Source organism: Orcinus orca, chromosome 16 (genome assembly GCF_937001465.1).
Source record: "Orcinus orca chromosome 16, mOrcOrc1.1, whole genome shotgun sequence".
Lineage (NCBI taxonomy): Eukaryota > Metazoa > Chordata > Mammalia > Artiodactyla > Delphinidae > Orcinus > Orcinus orca.
In genome coordinates this window covers 60,241,338-60,254,149 of record NC_064574.1, presented here as the reverse complement: position 1 = coordinate 60,254,149, position 12,812 = coordinate 60,241,338, and the positions used below count along the sequence as shown (strand labels likewise).

Genomic DNA, 12,812 nt, shown 5'->3' with positions numbered 1-12,812 from the left:
AAACATTAAGTAAGGCACCTGGCACATAATAAAGGTTCAATAAATGCTACCTATTATCATTGTTACTGTTATTATTATCAACTCTCCCTCACAAAGAATAATCTTTTTCTCCTCTGAATCCCCACCACCCATCCAGACTTCATGCCCTTATCCCCTGCACCCTGACATGGCTATTTATGCCCCTGTCAACATCTCTCCTGCTACACTGAGTCTCTGAAGGCCAAGGCCATGCTGCATGCACCTATGACACCAACCCCCCTTCCCGGTCATGCTGAAGGAGTGTGTCCAGACCGTCTGCCTGCTGCTCCCAATCCTACATCCTGCAGAGACGTCCTCCACGTCCCTCACCTTTCCCACTCAACTTGCTCATCACACACACACATTTTCTCATGACACGCTTTCAGCTGACAATTAAAAACAAATAGTATTTGGTGCACACGAAGTTTCAGTTATGGAAGGAGAAAACGTCCTGGTGATCTGCTGTACAACATTGCGCCTTAGTTCACAATAATGTTTTGTGCACTTAGAAATGTGTTAAGAGGGTAGAGCTCACGTTCTGTGTTTTGTTTTCACCACAATTTTTTAAAAAGCAATGACGTACTGATACTTGCTACAACGTGGATGAGCCTTGAAAAACGCTGTAAGTTTAAGAAGCCAGAATATGGGAATTCCCTGGCGGTCCAGTGGTTAGGACTCCACGCTTTCCCTGCTGAGGACACAGGTTCAATCTCTGATCAGGGAAGGAACTAAGACCTGGCAAGCCTTGCAGCACGGCCAAAAAAAAAAAAAAAAAAAAAGCCAGAACAAAAAGGCCACATATTGTGTGTGTGTGGTTTTTTTTATATGAAATGTCCATAATAGGCAAATCTATGGGGTAGAAAGTAAATTAGTAATTTCCAGGGCTGAGGGGATAAGTGCTCATGAGTATGTGTTTCTTTGTGGGGTAGCAAAAATGTCCTAATATGTGACAGTGGTAATGGATACACAACTCCGTGAACACTCCAAAGGCAATGAACTGCACACTTTAAAAGGGTAATTTTATTGGTATGTAAATTATGCATCAATAAAAAAGCTGTTTTAAAACAAAAACAAAGGCAAATGGCACTGAGAGTACCGAGAACCAGGCTACACCTGTCTTCGGGAACCTCTGACTACAAGCAACAGAAATGATGGTGGGGAACTCAAGCAGAAACGGACGTGATTGGATGGACCTGAATAGCAGCTTACACAGTGGATGGGAAGGCTGAGAACCGGAAGTAGGATTGGAATCCGGCGACAGGAGCCACGGTCCCTCCCTGTCTCCCCGAGGACCCCGTGGGCGGAATATGCTGGAACTGTGAGACTCTGTGCAGAGGCCAGGCCTGGAGAAAATAACTCTGATTGGCCCAGTGTGGTCACATGACCACCATGGTTCAGTAGCAACAAGATGCAGCTAGTGAGGGGAACATAATTCTCCAAATGGAAATTGGGGTGCTTTAAGGAAGGGTGGTTGAGGAAGGCTGTCTTAGCTCAGGCTGCCATAACAAAACCGCAGACTGAGTGGCTTAAAGAATAGACATCTACTTCTCACAGTTCTGGAGGCTGAGAAGTCCAAGGTTAAGGTGCTGGGTGATTCAGTTCACCATGAGGGCTTCCTGGCTTGCAGATGGCTTGCAGATTGCACCTTCTCAGGGTGTCCTCACATGGCAGGGAGAGCTCTGGTGTCTCTTCTTCTCCTTCTAAGGACACTAATCCCATCATGTAGGCTCCATCCTCATGACTGCATCTAAACCTAATCACCTCCCAAAAGCCCCACTTCCTAAAACCATCACATCGGGGTTAGGGCTTCAACATAGGAATTTTGGAAGGATGGAAACATTTAGTCCATAACAGAAGTGAACATGGCAAGCGTCATTCTCACAACCGGGGGACTGAAAAGTAATGGTGAGGGAGGTCAGAAAACCCTGAATCTAGTGGCCCCAGCACATGCGGTTGCATCCTGACCTTGGCTCCCACTGTCCATGGGCAGATCCTTGAGCCTCTCTGGGCTTCAGATTCCCCTTCCTGCCCACTAGGGCTATTGTCTTGAGAATCCAAGGTCATGTGCATGAAGTGCCAACAGCATAGCTCTGGCGCATGATGGCTGGGAAACAGAGGGTGTTTCCTTCCTGTTTGGTGGGCGTGAGCCTGGCCAGGGCGGGCAAGGCGGGCCAGGCGCCAGTCCTCAGGAAGCAAATTCGCCATGGCCAGAGGCCTCCACGCTGGGAGCACTGATGTCAATATTGCCATGGGAACCACTGATCCCATTTTAATTACTCTGACCAGGCCTGAAGTACTGGTCCCTGGGTTCTCAGTCTCAGCCAAGTTGGAAGATGTAACTCCCTAGCAGAGAAAGGCCAGCTCTGGCAGGTACGTGTGATCACATCTGACAGCCAGCCACTCCACGTGCAGGGCTCGGCCGAAACCTCACTTGTTGAGTTCACTTGCTGTTCCCCGGAGGAGAGTTCTAGTGCAATGTGCTCCAGACTGATTTACAGGTTGCTCTGGTTTTATTAGCATTTTAGAACATGAGGATGTTACCGTTCTTCCCCTTCTTTCTCCTTCTTCCTCCCTCGTGAAAACACCCTATTAGGCCTTTTGAGCTTGGTTCCCAGGGCCTCTGTTAACTCTTCAGTTTTATTTCTAGCCTCTCCACTGGCCCCACATACACACTTGATTGAGTCATACCTCTGGGCCTTTGTCCCTGCCGTTCCCTCTACTCTGAGGCCACACCAGCTCATCCTCACCCCCACAACTACTCCTCCTCATCCACTAAAACTTACCTCAAGGGTCACCTCCTCCAAGAAGCCCTCTCTGACCACCTCCTGTCTCCAATTATATGTCCCCTCTCTGGGCTTCCTTGTACAATATAATGCCACTTATCAAATGTCATTTTGAATCAATTTGTCCATTTCCATGCCTGATTCATCCATGACACCACCACATCATTTTTGCCATTGAACTCCCAGCTGGGAGACTGACACACAGCAACTGCTTAGCTAAGCTAGGAATGAATCTTGGGAGTTGATTACAGACATATCATAAAGGCAAAGGGACATACTGCTAGCAGGGAAAGGCACATATCAGAAGTCGGTTGCTGGGACTTCCCTAGCGGCACAGTGGTTAAGAACCCACCTGCCAACGCAGGGGACTCAGGTTCGATCCCTGGTCCAGGAAGATCCCACATGCCGCAGAACAACTAAGCCCGTGTGCCACAACTACTGAGCCTGAGCTCTGGAGCCCGAAAGCCACAACTACTGAGACCGCGTCTAGAGCCCGTGCTCCGCAACAAGAGAAGCCACTGCCATGAGAAGCCTGCGCACCACAACAAAGAGTAGCCCCTGCTCGCTGCAATTAGAGAAAGCCCACGCACAGCAACGAAGACCCAACACAGCCCTAGATAAATAAATAAATAAATACGTAAATAAATTCAGAAGTGGTTGGCTGGGGGCTTCCCTGGTGGCGCAGTGGTTGAGAGTCCACTTGCCGACGCAGGGGACACGGGTTCGTGCCCTGGTCTGGGAAGATCCCACATGCCGCGGAGCGGCTAGGCCTGTGAGCCATGGCCGCTGAGCCTGCGCGTCCGGAGCCTGTGCTCCGCAACGGGAGAGGCCACAACAGTGAGAGGCCGGCATACCGCAAAAAAAAAAAAAAACAGAACTGGGTTGGCTGGAGGAAAATGGCATGAACCCCACCCACGGTATCAAGGCCCCCACCCAGCTCCTCTCCCATGGAGATTCCAGAGTACTCATATTTCTACCCTCATGGTCCACCACTTCCCGCCTCCAGGCCTCTGCACATGCTTGCTGTTTCCTCTCCCTGGAATGCCCTCCCCTCAAAATGCCCTGCAGGCTCCGTGTGCTTGTCAAACTCCTATACATAACACAGGAGTTACTTATAACTAAAGCATTTTCTCTTCTTCCAGGAAGCCTTCCTTGATTCCCTTCTCCCGTTTCTTTGGGCCTTGCACATACCCAGCTGAAAGCCTCTGTCACACTACATAACAGTTACACGTGGAAGTTCTGTCAGACCCTTTGGATAGTGTGATCTGTGAGAGCAAACCCTGCCTCTTATTCATCAGGATATTTCTAGCACCTACTCCAGTGCCCAGCACATAGCTGGCACCCAGCAAACAGTCATCAAATTAATCAATGCTCCATTTACCCTCCACAGGCTGACCTCCAAGGGTGGCCCTGAACAAATCGCCTCACGTTTCCATGTCTCAGTTTGCGTGTGCACAAAACCGTGGTGAGAGGTTGTGAAAATGAAATGCGACAATCCAGGCAGAGTACTTTGCGTCTGGCATGATGTACATGCTCAGTACAACTTAGATACCATTACCCTCCAGCTGGGGCAACTCTACAACAATTGTTAAAGGTAAGATGCTGATGAAATCTTGTTATCAAAAGAGTCTGGTTAGAGGAGCAAGTATGAGATCAAGGGGCTGCTTATTCAATAAATGATTAAAGCATCAATATCAGATACAGAAAAGAAAATCTCCTGAAAGGAGAGTGACACTGATTGAGAATTTCCCATCACGGATCGATAGCTCACATCCCATTCCCCTCACCCACCTCCAAATGCACAACCACTGCTGTTAGAGCCCAGCTCAGCTCATTTTTATTCAGTTTTTTAATAATCATTTAGTAATATGGCTCAAAAGTCAAAGCAGTATAAAAAGGCACACATGCTACAAATGCTGGAGAGGGTGTGGAGAGAGGGGAGCCCTCCTACCCTGTTGGTGGGAATGTAAATTGGTGCAGCCACTATGGAGAACAATGTGGAGGTTCCTTAAAAAACTAAAAATAGAGTTGCCATATGCAACTCTACTCCTGCAATCCCACTCCCAGGCATTTATCCAGAGAAAACTCTAATTCAAAAAGCTACATGCACCCCAATGTCCATTGCAGCACCATTCACAATAGCCAAGACATGGAAGCAACCTAAGTGTCCGTCGACAGTTGAATGGATAAAGAAGATGTGGTACATATATATACAATGGAATACTACTCAGCCACAAAAAATAATGAAATATGCCATTTGCAGCAACATGGATGGACCTAGAGATTATCACACTAAGTGAAGTACATCAGACAGAGAAAGACAAATACCATATGATATCACTTATATGTGGAATCTAAAATATGATACAAATGAACTTATTTACAAGACAGAAACAGACTCACAGAAGTAGAAAACAAACTATGGTTACCAAAGGGGAAGTGTGGGGAGGGATAAATTAGTAGTTTGGGATTAGCAGGTACACACTACTATATATAAAAGAGAAAAACAACAAGGACCTACTGTATGGTACAGGGAAGTATATTTGATATCTTGAATAAATTACAATGGAAAAGAATATAAAAACAATTTATGTATAACACAATCACTTCACTGTACACCAGAAACTAACACAACATTGTAAATCAACTATACATGAATCTTTAAAAAAAAATTTTTTTAAGGCACACGTGGGGAAGTCTGTGGCTCCCATGCCTGTCCCCATCCATCTTGCCCACACACCTGTCCCCATCCATCTTGCCCACACACACAATAAATATACAGCCACTTGGGGTACTTCTTTCTTCATCCTTCCAGTGTTTCCTTAATCAAATACACATAAATCCAAATACATAGTGCAATCCTCCTCTCTTTCTGACATTGTTCTGCACCTTGTTCTTTGTCATTTAACATATCATTCTGGGGACCTTCTCTATCAGGATACAGAGTGTGCCATTGGGGGGGATTCCCTCACCCTCATCGGTGGAGCTGCCTACCCCTCTGGCCTAAAGTGACCTTCCAGAAATGAATTCCAACTGTGTTTTTCTTCTGCTTAAAAACCCCTTCCACGGATTTCCATTACTCTCAAGAAAAACGCCAACACCTCCCCGGTAGCCCCTGAGACCTTGCCTGACCTATGTGCTGACCTCTCCACGTCCCCCTCCACTTTCTCGGCTCTGGCCACGCAGGTCTCCTGTCCATTCCTCCAAAGACCCAGGCCGCTCCCCACCTCAAGGCTTTCCCCGAACCCTGCAGTTCCCTCGGCCTGATCGCAGTCCCACCCTCTCCCTTCCTTTGGCTGCTCTCTCCTACTCATCCTCCAGGTCTCAGCTCGAGCAAGCATTCCTCAGGAAAGTGTTCCCTGACCCCTGACCAAATGCCCCCCCACCCTTCCACATTGCCATTCTTCACTCCATGTGGTCCAAAGGTAATTTTATAAGTGATCCCACTTCTAGCTGTTTAATGTCAGGTCTCCCCAGGTAGACTCAAAGCTCCGTGAGAGAAGAAACCTGTTCACCTTACTCATCACTGAATCCCCAATGCCTGTAAAGGGCTTGGCACTGATTTACAGTAGAAATGTTTGTGGAAGGAAAGGGGGAAAGTGGTGAGAAAGAGAGGGAAGGAGGGAGGGAAAAGGGAGGGAGGGAGAAGGGAGGAAGCCGGAGTTAAGAGGGCTTGGGAGGGAAGAGGGAGAAGAAACAGAGACAGGGAGGGACGGAGAGATGGAGGAAGGAGGTTGGGAGGAGGGGAGGGGAAGGAGGGGTTGGAGGGGGTGGGAGATGAAATGGATTTATTAAGCTAACTCCCTGTACCTGGCACTACGCTAACGGATAAATAGAAAAAAAAAAAAAAAAACAGCCTGTTTGCAGTCTAGCTGGAGATGATTCATTTACACAAGAAAATGCAACTAGAGTTCAAGGCTACATAAGATCGGGGCCCAGTGCCAAATGAGAACACCAGCAAATAAACACATGAGGACTGTGTGGCCTGTTTTGACCTATTTATAAAGCATTTCTTCAAAGATTCCATAAATATGTAGTCCAAGCGCTGTATAATTAGAAATCCTAATTCCTATCCTAAACCTTTGCACTTTACCATTTCACTCTAAATGTAAACCATCTTTCTGGGGTTGGTTTTTAATCAAAAAAGCATCATAGGGGCTTCCCTGGTGGCGCAGTGGTTGGGAGTCCGCCTGCCGATGCAGCGGACGCGGGTTCGTGCCCCGGTCCGGGAGGATCCCACATGCCGCGGAGCGGCTGGGCCCGTGAACCATGGCCGCTGAGCCTGCGCGTCCGGAGCCTGTGCCCCGCGGCGGGAGAGGCCACGGCGGTGAGAGGCCCACGTACCGCAAAAAAAAAAAAAAAAAAAAGCATCATAATTCAAAATGAACACCATTATTTTCTTCCCCAGAACTCGTATACAGAGTGTCTAAACTGTTCGTTTAAAAGTGAGTGTTCAGGGCAGCATGAAGCAAAGAGGTCCAGGAGCAGTAGCTAGGGGTTAGGGTCTCCGGGGCTGTGAGCTAACTTGCTGGGTCATCCTGAGCAATCAGTCCCCCTCGCCTTCTCCAAGGGCCTTGGTTTCTTCTTCCACACAAGAAGCTGAATGAATTGATGAATAAGGATGCTCCAGCCCTAACAATGATTGTCTCCCTCTGCCCTGGTTATTCGACCCCAAGAGAGGACCTTGTCTCTCAAAAGTCTGAGCCCCTTTTATTCACCAGCTGCCCTGAGATTCTCCTCCTCAGAAGAAAAGAAGGATGGGGCCATCATTTCATCTGAGATCTCTAGAGTGTTTGCAAAGTCACAGCCTTCCCTCTGCTGGTGTGGACACCCCAGAGGACGCACCCTGCAAATGTTCTCCGAATTACTGAAATCAATGAATAAATGAACAAACTGACTAATGAATAGATCTTCCCCAGAGAAGCCAACCAGCTTACCAACTCCCTGCACAGAGTGGGACTGTACCCAGTTCCTCAGGTCTTGCACTGCGTTGCTTTCCCTGGGAACCAGATTCATTATTAATCCAATAAAATATTTATGGAGCATCTGTTACGAACGCAGCACTGAAAATCTAACACTGAGGGCTTCCCTGGTGGCGCAGTGGTTGAGAGTCCGCCTGCCAATGCAGGGGACACGGGTTCGTGCCCCGGTCCGGGAGGATCCCACGTGCCACGGAGCGGCTAGGCCCGTAAGCCATGACCGCTGAGCCCGCGCATCCAGAGCCTGTGCTCCACAACGGGAGAGGCCACAACAGTGAGAGGCCCGTGTACCACAAAAAAAAAAAAAGAAAATCTAAGATTGAACAAACAAGTCCAAATAATCTTTCAAAACATAAATCGGATCACATCACTCTCCTACATAAAATCCTTCAATAGCTTCCCATTGCAGTAAATATAAGATTCAGACCCCCCACCCTGGTCTTTAAGGTCATGGTCAAGTCTTCCTCTATAACATTATCTGTTGTCACTATTCCCTTTGTCCCCTATGCCCAGCTACAACGGCTCAGCTGAGATCAGCCAAACCGCAGCTAACCCTCAGACCCAACTGTCACGGGAGAATGAAAAAATAACTGTTCATGTAAGGTCCTGAGATTTTTTTTTGGAGGGGAGAGAGTTATTTGTTACGCAGCATTACTGCAGTAATAGCTGACTAATACAGAGTGCCACCACTTACTAGATGCGTAATCTTAGGAAAGTCACTTAACCTCTTGGAACCTCAGTATGCTTTAAATTTTTTAAAGATGTATTTGTCTCTTCTCCATTTACTTCCTGGAGTGACTGTGGCACAACAGATGAAAAGGGCTTTGAAAACTGTAAAAGGCTGTTGCAAATATAAGATAGCATCCTCGGCAGTCTTGCCTGCCCAGACCCAGGGGAAAGTCTGTTGCTGTCCTGACAACAGAGCATGACTCAGCAGGCCAACACCAACCGTCTGTTATGAAGACATATTATGTCTAGCACATACACACTCTGAACCAAGGTCCACACCCCTGGCCTGCCAAACAAAGATTAGGGCTTCAGAGGGAAATTTCGACAAGCCAGCAATCAAAAGACATTTTTACTTCTAAGACAGTCTGAGGAAACGATCATGGGTACACACGAGATTGGAAATACAAAGATGCCCATCATAATTTTGTTCATAATGCAAAGCGGAAAGCAAGCTAGATGTCCAACAACAGGGAGCCAGATACATCCATATGATGAAATAAAATACAACCATTTAAAATAATGCCAGATGACGAAATTGTTTTGCAAACACTGCTCCTTGAAAAACTAGATCCACGAATTTGATTCAGGAGCCAATCTGAGCAAAAAAACCAAAGCAACTAGGCAGAATTTCCATTCCTGTACTTATGCTTCAATCAAAGAAGCTCTGCTTTCATTTGTTATGGACTGGATGTTCGTGCCCCCCTAACTTTATTTATTGAAGCCCTAACCCCCAATGTGATAATATTAGGAGGCGGGGCTTTGGGAGGTGATTAGGTTTAGATGAAGTTATGAAGAGTGGAGACCTCATGGTGGGTTAATGCCCCTATATGAAGAGGAGAGACACCAGGGTTCTCTCTGTCCCTGCCATGTGAGGACACAGAAAGAAGGTGGCCATCTGCAAATCAGGAAGCAGCTGTCTCAGGAACCAAACAGGTGGGCAACCTTGATTTTGGACTTCTCAGGCTCCAGAACTGTGAGAAATAAATATCTGGTGTTTAAGCCACCCAGTCTATGGTTTTCTTTATAGCAGCCCAAGCTGATTAAGGCAATCTGTCTAATAAATTGCATTTCCAATGATGGTGCTTGCAGAAAGGGTTCAAAAGCTGCTAAAACAAATTTGAAAACCATCATTAGAGAAGAACATCAAGGTGCCTCTGCTGACTTGTGAAAGGGAAATGACCAATTATGAAACAGCATGTATAGTATGATTTTATTTTGTAATAAGAAGGAGAGAGAGACAGAGGAACACACAGACCAGATAAATACTCTCCAATATATTAGCAGTGTTTATCACTAGGAGGTAAGGTTAAAGGTTTCTTTTGATTCCTCCTTTTTGCTTACTGAAACATTCTAAATGTTTGATGATGAATATAACTTTAGGAAGAAGAAGCAATACAGAAATATACATTTTTTGTGTGTCTATAATAAATCAGTCATGCCATCACGAGGAAAAGTGAACTCAGGGTCTTTGGGATCCAGGAATTAGTCTCTGGGAATGCAATCCCTGCTCGCCTTCCCAGCACCCCAGTGGGAACAGACACTCAGGGACACACATCAGCCCAGAGCGTGGAGGGGCTGGTTATTCTCATAGGTGTGATGAGCACTGGAGAGAAGGCTGCTGATGGAAGGTGTCACCTGGCAAGGAAACCAGGAAGCAATGACACTAAGTGAACCACTTCTAATGTGGCCATTGGCTAGTGCTTGCTGGGGAGAGTGTGGGCAATCCCACAGGAAGGAGACGTAGTTAAAGATGCAGGAGACTGAGGAGGCAGCTTACGAAGCCCTCAGGGAGAAACCAGTGGAAACACCAGGCAGGGAAAAAAGCCAGCAACCCACACCTCCTGGATTCAGTTTTCTCATCTGTTAAAAGGGGATACACTGCATCGGGCTATTGTAAGGAAATAGCATCAGTAATATGCGCAGGACTTCCCTGGTGGCGCAGTGGTTAAGAATCCGCCTGCCAATGCAGGGGACACGGGTTCGATCCCTGGTCTGGGAAGATCCCACATGCCACAGAGCAACTAAGCCCGTGCACCACAACTACTGAGCCCATGCGCTGCAACTACTGAAGCCCACAGGCTCTAGGGCCCACATGCTGCAACTACTAAAGCCGGTGCACCTAGAGCCCATGCTCCGCAACAGGAGAAGCCACTGCAATGAGAAGCCCACACACCACAACAACCAGTAGCCCCCCACTCGCCGCAACTAGAGAAAGCCAGCGCGTAGCAACAAAGACCCAACGCAGCCATAAATAAATAAATAATATGCGCAGAGCTGTCCACCTTCATCTAGTGCATAGTAGGCACTCAATACGTGTCTTCATTCATCCCCTGCCCTCTGGGTATGAAAATAAGGAAAGTGCAGTTGACAAAATGAGTTGATGAAAGCACTGTGCTTTATACTGTGGCCTCTGGAATTATAATCTCTGGGCTGTCATTCCTGCTTCACCAATGAATGTCTGTGTCATTTGAGATCCACCATTTAACCTCTATGACCCTTGGTTTCTTCATCTGTAAAACAGACTCAGTGATATCTGTTACATAAAGTGTTTTTTAAGAATTATCTAAGGTAGAAAAAAAAAAATGTGAAGTACTCAGCATAGAATCTACTCAGCCCCTAGTATGTGCCCAATAAGAATTAGCTACTATTATTATTCATTAACAAAAATAATAATTAAGGAGAAAATTCTGTTTCCTCTGGGCTAATGGGAAGTTGTCAAGAAGAACCAAGTGGGTAACACGTCCCCCATCAAACCACGCTGCACACACACACTGCTACCTGTGCTACCAGTTCTAACAACACAAATCCATCCACCTCACCCCTTACTTAGAATCATTCAATGGCTCCCCATTGCCCTCAGGATAAAACCCAGGTTCCTTAAGCAATCCCAACTCTGCCCACATTTCCTGTCTCAAGAGCTGTTATTTGCCCAGGTGGACGCTATGCTGTCTTTAAGGACTTTTACCTCCCTCAGCATGCCCTGACTCTGCGCCTCTGCACAGTCTGTTCCCTCTGCCTGCCATGTCCTTCCCGAACCCTGTTTTCCCACTCTCTACATTTCCAGTCCAACGTTGCCTTCCTAAAAATTCATCCTTCAAGTCTCAATTCATCTTGTCACTTCTTCTGAACGGTCTTCCGTGATCATCCCTCCACTACCCCAGGCTGAGACCAGATCACGTGCTTATCACTGCAATAACAGTTCTCAGCAAGCCTGAGCCCCGGGGCTGTCTCTACCCTGAGACAATAAGAGAGGAATAGGCCTTACTTATGTCTACTTGGCGCATATTGGTCCTCTATGAGTGAGAGGTGAGAATAAATCAGTGAATCAAATATTCAATAGATCAATGTCCTAATGCCTCCTGATGGCTAAGAGCACTTGGAGCCAGGGGCCTGGGTTCAAACCCCATCTAAGCACTGATGAACTTGGCATCCTTGGGCCAATGACGTCATCTTTCTATACGTCAGGTTCTCATCTATCAAGTGGGGCTCGTTGTAGTTCTACCTCATTGCACTGTCATGAAGATTAATCAGTCAATGTCTGAGAAGCACTCCAAACTGTGCCTAGCACAGAGTAGGCACCATATAAGCAGTGGCTGTTTTAACTCTAATTTTTTGGCCTTCTTTCAAATGCCACCTTCTCAAAAACACCTCTCGTGCCCACCCTATCTGACACCCCACGCACACCGTCACTCTCCGTTCTTTCGCCCTTTTTAACTTTTTTCACAAACCTTGTCACTTGGCAAAGTTGTATTATTTACGTATTTATTTAAAAATTGATAACCCTCCTACACTGTTGGTGGGAATGTAAACTGGTGCAGCCACTATGGAGAACAGTATGGAGGTTCGTTAAAAAACTAAAAATAGAGCTGCCATATGATCCAGCAATCCCACACCTGGGCATGTATCTGGAGGAAAACACGGTTCGAAAGGATACATGCACCCCTCTGTTCATTGCAGCACTGTTTACAATAGCCAAGACATGGAAGCAACCTAAGTGTCCATCAGCAGGTGAATGGGTAAAGAAGATGTGGTACGTATATACAGTGGAATACTACTCAGCCATAAAAACAAGAATGCAATCATGCCATTTGCAGCAACATGTATGGACCTGGAGATTATCACACTAAGCAAAGTCAGTCAGACAGAGAAAGACAAATATCACATGATACCGCTTATATGCGGAATCTAAAAAAAATGATACAAATGAACTTATTTACAAAACAGAAGCAGACTCACAGACTTAGAGAAAGAATTTATGGTTACCAAGGGAGAAGTGAGTTTGGGATTGACATGTACACACTGC

At 46.5% G+C, this 12,812-nt stretch overlaps 1 protein-coding gene across 2 annotated transcripts in view; it reads right to left on the bottom strand.

Moving 5' to 3' along the window:
* SHISA9 (shisa family member 9) overlaps positions 1-12,812 on the bottom strand; it is a 293,564-nt gene that overhangs the window by 234,834 nt on the left and 45,918 nt on the right. The gene's annotated exons all lie outside the window — the stretch shown is intronic.